Source organism: Elgaria multicarinata, chromosome 3, assembly GCF_023053635.1.
Source record: "Elgaria multicarinata webbii isolate HBS135686 ecotype San Diego chromosome 3, rElgMul1.1.pri, whole genome shotgun sequence".
In the NCBI taxonomy this organism is placed as follows: domain Eukaryota; kingdom Metazoa; phylum Chordata; class Lepidosauria; order Squamata; family Anguidae; genus Elgaria; species Elgaria multicarinata.
In genome coordinates, this window is record NC_086173.1 from 63,346,944 (window position 1) to 63,354,596 (window position 7,653).

At 51.0% G+C, this 7,653-nt stretch overlaps 1 protein-coding gene across 1 annotated transcript in view; it reads right to left on the reverse strand.

The window, feature by feature from the left end:
* ADGRL1 (adhesion G protein-coupled receptor L1) overlaps positions 1-2,738 on the reverse strand; it is a 140,685-nt gene extending 137,947 nt beyond the window's left edge. Inside the window, 1 exon segment of the mRNA XM_063120487.1 lies at positions 2,181-2,738. The gene's annotated coding sequence lies outside the window, so the exon portion shown is untranslated.
* Positions 2,739-7,653: the final 4,915 nt, after the last annotated feature.

Sequence of the window (7,653 nt, forward strand, 5' to 3'; positions counted from 1 at the left end):
GAAAAAAGGGGGAGGGTGGAGCGATTATTAACAGGTTCTTTATCGGATCATCCATTCCATCTTCATCTCCCCATCTGTTCATCCTTCAACTATATTTCTCTCTGTGTTTGTGTCCATCCATGCCTGTATTTGTCACCATCGTTTTCCTCTTCTTTTGCTAATCATTCTATGTTGGTCCTCGATAGCCCCTTTTCTATCCATTTCATTTCCCACCCCGAAAGCCTGTTTATTTCCCAAGTGGAGAAAGAGTTCACCATGCGCTTACAAGAGACCGGACTTCCTCCCCTTCCTGCATTTTCCACCCCTTTGAATTTTTTTAAAACAAACAGATTTGCAGCAATCATCAATCTATACCCATCCTGCTTCGCCACCATCCTAGCTTTGGATCTGATTTGGGAAATAGTGCTGGTTTCAAAGAAACCAATCCTATCTCCTTATTATTATTATTATTTATTTATATAGCGCCATCAATGTACATAGTGCTGTACAGAGTAAAACAATAAAATAGCAAGACCCTGCCGCTAAAATCAATGGGAGCCTAGACCAGAGCTGTTAGTACGCAAAAGAAAGCATAACCAATGCTCCTGTCTAATGGGGGGGGGGGTGTAGGGGGGGCGGTTATATGTGGATGCAGTCATTTAAAGGTGTCAGATAAGTTTCTTCTAGTCCCCCCCCCCCCCGCCCAGTTCTCTGCTGGTCTTTCTTTCACATGGGTCAATGAGAATCAGGAGATATTATACAAGTACCAAAGCGAACACACACACATCCTTGATTCAGAGAAGATCTTTCCTATGGCTAGAGGAAGGGAGAAGAAGTAGATCAGGCTCCAAATGCTGCTAGTGCTGCTACAGAATCGGACTCTCGGCCACATTTCCAGCTCCCGGACCCCCCAGGCGTCCCGAAGGTGGACTGCTTCGGAAGGGGTCCAGCCTAAGGTGAAGTAAGGGGCACATCAGCCCGCCCCCAGGACGATGCGCTCGGCCGCGGGGGGCGGGGTGGGCATCGAGGGGGGTGGACGGCACAGCCCAAGAGCCATCATCACAACAAGCAGAGGCGGCCCCCCCCCCCCGCGCGCGCCTTTCCTGATTAACCATTCCGCCTGCATCCTCCTCCCATCTTGAAATTGTACGTGGGGGGAAAAAAAGATTTGCGCGCGCGCGTGTGTGCCCGCCGCCGCCGCCTCTAATGCCTGCCTGTTACATAAAGACACGTATCAAGGAAATTTGAGGGTGTGGGGAGATCAGGCCGGGAGACGGGAAAGGGGCAGCTGCCGCGATCTTGTCCTGGTTCCGGCTATTTTTTTCCCCTGCAGCAAAATTCATATGCGGGGGAGGGGGGGGGTGCAAGACGACAAGGATAAGACCAGAGACGAGCTCTCCAGAAAGAGCCCTACCCTTCTCTTTGAGCAATACGGTATTTGGAGGGTAATTTCTCTTTCTCTCCCCCCCCCACCCCCACCACATATATACAAAAGCAGGGAAGGTGGTGGGGGAAATACCGCAGTAACGGCGGCGAGGGGCAGGGATTTTTTTTGCAGATGGCTTTGTCTTGGGGCACACGCAGAGACCGAGGCGAGGACAGGCGGCCGCCTCATCTGTAGGCGGAAAAAAGGACCCTGGTTTGTAGAGCCCCTGTCTGCCCGATCACAAAATCTCCGAAGAAAATGGATTGCGGGGGGGGGGGAGGAGGGGAGGGAGGAAATGGTCCCTTCCTCCCGGCATCGGAGTCCAGTCAGTAACCCTCCCCCCCCTCACCGTTCAAGTCTCAGTGGCTCAAAGAAAGCCTGTCTGTGGGAGACGCTAATAAAACACCAGGTCCAGCAGTACCCAAACCCCCGGGGGAGGGGAGGGGAGGGGAGGGGGGCAGATCTCAAGACAACGAAAGCTTCGGCTTTAATAAATTACTAAATAAATATCGCATCTATTCCCCCCCTCCAGTTAAAAAAAAGAGAGCAAAAACTGCTAAAAGCAACCAACACCTCCCTCTCCAATAAAGACTCGCCATCCGTCCGATTTATCCAGCTGTCCGAGGCCAACAGGGTCATTGATGGGAAAAGTGCCTGTGCAGGGGAGGGGAGGGGAGGGGAGGGGGGGCTTGGGAATCATCAGTTCAGTCCCCAGCAACACGCCAGCCCCACGCGCGACCCCCTCCGAAGAGAAGACAAGCCTGGCTCTTCTTACCTTCTGCGATCCAGTCCTCTCAGGTTCCTCCATTCAGGGATCCCTAATCCATCCTGCCGCCAGGACGGCAGGGCTTGAGCCCCCGCAGGTATTCGGAAACACGAGGCAATCGGATACGTGATGCGCGATCTCGATCTTCTTCCGATCGCTTCCCCTTGGGGCGTCAATTTCAGAGAAACGTGGAGGGGGGGCCGCACACACACAACCACACACTCAAAACGGCGCGTCCTGATTTCGGGTTGTTTTGGCCCTGGAGGGGCGGCGAGTGAAAGGGACGAGGGGAGAGAGAGAAGGGGGAGTCTGTTAGAAACCCAGCTCTGTCCCTCTATTTTTTGTTTGTTTGCAGCCGCCCCCTCCCAAAATAGCAAAAAAGAGGAGGAGGGGGGGAGAGAGAAGGGGCCAAATCAAAGCCCTCCTTCCCGCGAGGAGATGTCACCGGCGGACGCCTCCAGCAGGCGAACCGCCTCGCCTAGCAATGCGAAGGGAAATCTTAAAATATATCCATCCGTGGAAAGCAGTCCGGGCATTTTGGAGACGGTGGAGGCGAGCAAAGCAAGATCCACCCCCCGATCACACACACACACACATATGCGCGAGCGAGCGGGAGCGCGCGCTGGCGGCGGCGGGGTGGGGGCTCCGTCTGCCTGCTCCGCTCCCCCCGCCTCGCTGCACACAAACAAGTACACACGCGTGCTCTCACCGCCAACATCGGCTGGCAAGGGACGGCCGGGGAGTGGGCGCTCCGGGCCCTCGCCTGGCCCGCGCTCTAGTTTCCGAGCGGCCCCCTGCGCCCGTCCATGGCGCCAGGGCGCTTTCGGCTGCCTGCCGGGCTCCCCGGGCTCCCTCCTCTCGCTCTCCTCTGGCTACGGACGCCCCCTCCCGGCGGACTCGCTCGGTCAAGGCGCGGTGGGGAAGTGGATGCAGAGGAAGGTGACTGAAGGGAGCAGGCAGGCAAGGAAGGGGCTGGGCGGAGGGCGAGGGGGACTGGCGGCCAGAGGCGATCACACCGGTAGCAGCAGCGGCAGCGGCTGTGAGCCCGCTCGTCCCTCCCGGCGCCCGAGGCTCGATTCTTGGCCGCAGCAGAGCCAGGAACCTCCAGCAAGGATGCTCGGAGGAGGGGAGCTCGCGGCTTGCTTGGCACACCAGGGACCGGGAGGCAGCGGCGACCAGCCAGCCAGTGCCATTCAGGGCTAGGGAAGGCAGAAGGGAAAACGCGGAGCGGATTCCAGAAGGGACGGATACACCTGGGAGGCCGAGGGGAGGGACGCGGACAGCATACGGGGAGGAAAATGTGGTGCGGAGCTGAGGGGAGGATTGGGGCGGGGGAGGGCAGAGAAGAGCTTTCGTTTGGAAGGAAGGAAGATCTTAAATGGATCCGAGAAGGGCGCGCGGGGGGTGGGGAGTGGAGAGAAAAGGCTGGAGAACCTGGGCAAATGGGCAGTGGAGGGGAAATCCGGTGCAGGGTTGGAGATGGATACATCTAGGCAGACACCAAAAATCCACCAGGGCGTGGAGAAGATATGATGGGAGAAGATGAGAGGGGAAATTGGACTTCAGAATACTGGGCTACACCTTGTGGCTCAGGTTTGAGGGGGAATTTAGCCAAGAGCGGACTTGCACCCTAGCGCTAGATCTTCACACTCGGAGAGACGGGTGGGGGGTGGGGGAGTGCCGGAAGAGAGAGAGAGAGAGAGAGAGAAATGGAATTTCACTTAGGAATGGAGCCAGGTAAATGCCAGATTCTCCTAGCAGATCATAAGAAAAGGGTAAATCCGGCTGGACTTGGAGGGCACTCTTGCAGATGTACTTGGCCAGAAGGAGGGTGGAGACAAAATCCGGCCTGGAGCTGTTTGTATACCTGGCAGGTAGAAACACCTGAGTGGATGGATGGCAGAAGGGAAAAGCCTGCTTCCGATTCCACGCTGTGGTGGGAATCTCTGAGCGAACCAGAGACAAAGGAATCTCCGAGCTGAATTGCTTTATGCTGCAATATTGCATGACAACAACTAGTGGAGAGTAGGCACATCTTGTGTCTGGGCTTCCATGGAATCGGGCAGAGTGCTAGCAGGCAGAAGGCTGCCTTTGGCAGTCCAAAAGGCATTTGGCCTCAAGAGAAAATGCATCTAACACGGGTCTTGCACAGCCTGTGAGAGGCAAACATCTAACACGGGTCTTGCACAGCCTGTGAGAGGCAAACATCTAACACGGGTCTTGCACAGCCTGTGAGAGGCAAACATCTAACACGGGTCTTGCACAGCCTGTGAGAGGCAAACTTGCCCCCAGGGACTGGGTGGGTCAGCTGGGCACGCTGAAGCACCAAATAATCTGGCTGGCTGTTTTGCAAACCCATCCCATAACAAACCAAACCAGTGACCAGATTCAAAAGAGGACAGGGCTCCTGCAGCTTTAACCGTTATGATGAAGAGGGCATTTCGCCAGATGCTGCAAGCATACTAATGACACCTGCTGAAATTCCTTTTTCTTTACAACTGTTAAAGATACAGGAGCCCTGTCCGCCTTTCCATATGGTCACCATAAAATATGCTAAATGGGGGTGGGGGGAATAAATCCTTTCTCTGTACTTCCCAGATGGTTCAAACCCACGCTTTATAGCAGGGGTATAGAACTTCAGGTTCAAGGGCCAAAAGTGCCCCTCTGAGTGTCCCAACCTGGTTCTTTGGTGGTCTCCAGATGACACCTGCTTTTCCTCTAACTGGTGTTTGCGTAGTTTCCTGGCTTCAGTGCAGTTTTCTTCCATTCTAAAAGTTAACTTGCCTCTCCTATGAGTTAGTTATGGGTTTTAAGAATTTTAAGTTAAATTATGTTGGTATTTTGGGAGTTTGGTCTCACCCCTTTGCCTTTGGCCCGACCCACCACTGGCATATTGCTTATGTGAAAGAGGTTCTGCACCCTGGTTTATAGTACTCCAAAAATAATTTCCCATCAACCTGTCAGTAAAAGGTGCAGCCTCCAGTAGCAAATGTGATGAACACTGTGGTAGACCTGAGTTCTTTCAATCTCCAGCACTGTTGTCCACAGATTCATTGGATCATCCTGGGTACACGCAGGCTGAGTTCGGACAACAGGCTAATCAACGGTTGTTTTCCATTTTGTTCTTATTACCCACCCACCCTGTTGATTAGCATGTTGTCCAAACTCAGCTGCCATCTTGGCCTAATCTCTGTATAATGGGGAAAAAAGGTGTGCTATTGCACAGGGGTGTTAGAAGAATATGAAGAATTGCTTTTGCACATTGTGATGTGGGTGGGCTGACTACATTTCAAAGCCGCAATTTCAAGAATACTTACTAGGGAGTTGGTCATTGAATTCATAAGAATAAATATACTTGAATAAACATGCTTAGGACTGCAGTGCATATGAATTCATGCAACACATGGATTATGGTGTACACTGTTGATGCCAAGTGACAAAATGAGAGGGATCCTCTGTCCCAGTAGCTCTCTGAGAAAGATGATGGTTATTGACTTGCTCTTTTATCAACTGCCTTTGCCATGATAAAGCACATTATCTGATGCAACTAGAAATGTTTGCAGTGAAAAACTCTCCAATTGAAGTGACAGGTTGCAGGGTGGAGGTGGGGGAAGCTATCTGCCATATTCAGTAGCAACTGCTTGGCAGACGTTTCCCCCAGCCGTGCTTCCTGAGGTTCTTCAATTGGTGATATTGAGAACTGAGCCTACATGCAAGGCATCCTGTGTTCTAATGCCATTAATGGCGGCATTAGAAAAAACACTTGCAGGCCAATCCTCAGCAGGTTTTCTTGGAAGTAAGGTACAATGTGTTCAATGGGCATGTTCCTAGGGGTATCTGTATAGCAGGGTCCTCCAGATGTTGACTACAACAACCATCATCCCTGACCATTGATCATGCTGGCTGGGATGATGGGTGTTTGAGCCCAACAACATCTGAAGAGCCATAGGTTCCCCACTGCAAATGAATAGGATTGCAGAATAAGGAGGTAGGAAAGGATAAAGTAGTTTCCAGGTGTGTGTGTATGTAAGAAACATGATGATTTGTAATGGGGGTGCAAAAGAAGGATGCTTCCCCCTCCCCAGACACTGGCCCATTCCTACCTGCTGTAGTGGTTCTTAGGAACACATTCTCTCTCCTCCTCACCACAAATATTCTTTAGGGCATTTTCCTTGTGTTTCTAATCAGGGCTTATCCGCTTTTGAAATCTCTGCAAACCTCTACAAAGAGCTGGCATATGGAAGCCATATCTGGTTTTTTGAGACTGCGTTTTGTGTTTATGAAACCCATTTAACCCAGTCTACATGCACTTGTCAGGAGGAGGGGGGAAATCTTTCTTTAAATGTTCCATGCAATAACAAGAATACATGCAAGATCAGAGAGCCCATCTCTCTCTTTATAAAATGAGAAAGTTTGGAAATATTTCATATGTTCACTTGAAGGCTTCAATCCTATGCACACTTACTTGGGAGTAAATGCCACTGAACTCAATGGGGCTTCCTTCTGAGTAAACATGCACAGAATTTGGCTGCATGAATTGTTTTCTGTTGCCGGGCTGGATGGATCAATTGTTATCGTTGTTGGTTGTTCCCATCGAGGGAAAACCAGTCCAGTTTTTGCTTCCCACTTGCTGGAGGCCAAGACTTTTTCTCTCTCCCGTTCAAGTCTTACTAATCCACCCCAGTTTTGCCCCCAAACCGATCCGTTTTTTTCTGTCATTTGGATTCACCTTTTCAAGCTTCTCTCTGCTGCCACAAGGGTTAGAAATTCATTTTGTTTAAAAAATGAATCTGAAATGCTCACATAATACACTTTGTCCTCCAAAAGATCTGGGCTAAGTCATGGTGATGTAGTATTGGTGAATCAATTTTTCTCTGTATTTCCCAGAATAAATACCAGGTTTTCTTGGTGGGGGGGGGAGAAATGCAACACATCTGTACTATAATCTGTAGAAGGAAAGAGAGGAAATCCTAGAAAAGCTGTATGTAGAGTTCATTGGAAGCACCACCAAGCCCACTGCTGCTACATGGGGCCAGGAAGGAACTAGGGCGATAGGAGCCACCAATTTCAGCTGGCCCTTCTCTTCCTGATATCTGGCTGCGAAAAGCTAGCAAGGAAAATTCACCGGAGGAATCTTGATGCTGCTTCTGCAGCCTAGTATGGTGCGTCTTTCTGTGCTGAGGGAAACACTGTTGCAGCTTCTGTTGTGATGGCAAGGGGGAACCAGAGCTGGAGCATTATTGACAATTTAGCCTGATCCTCTAAAGGCTCTCCTACTTTGCAGATCGACAGGCAGAGTGTATTGATGATTAAGGCCAATGTGAGTAAATATGTCACAGCCTTTGAAGGAAATAAATTATTGGCAGTACATGTCTGCTGTGTGATACAGCTCTGCAGCCAACTCCAGCAGTTCAGACAGCAGATTCCTTAGAAATTTGTGGTCCAGATGGAAAACAACAGAAGTTTTTATTCATCAGCTGTG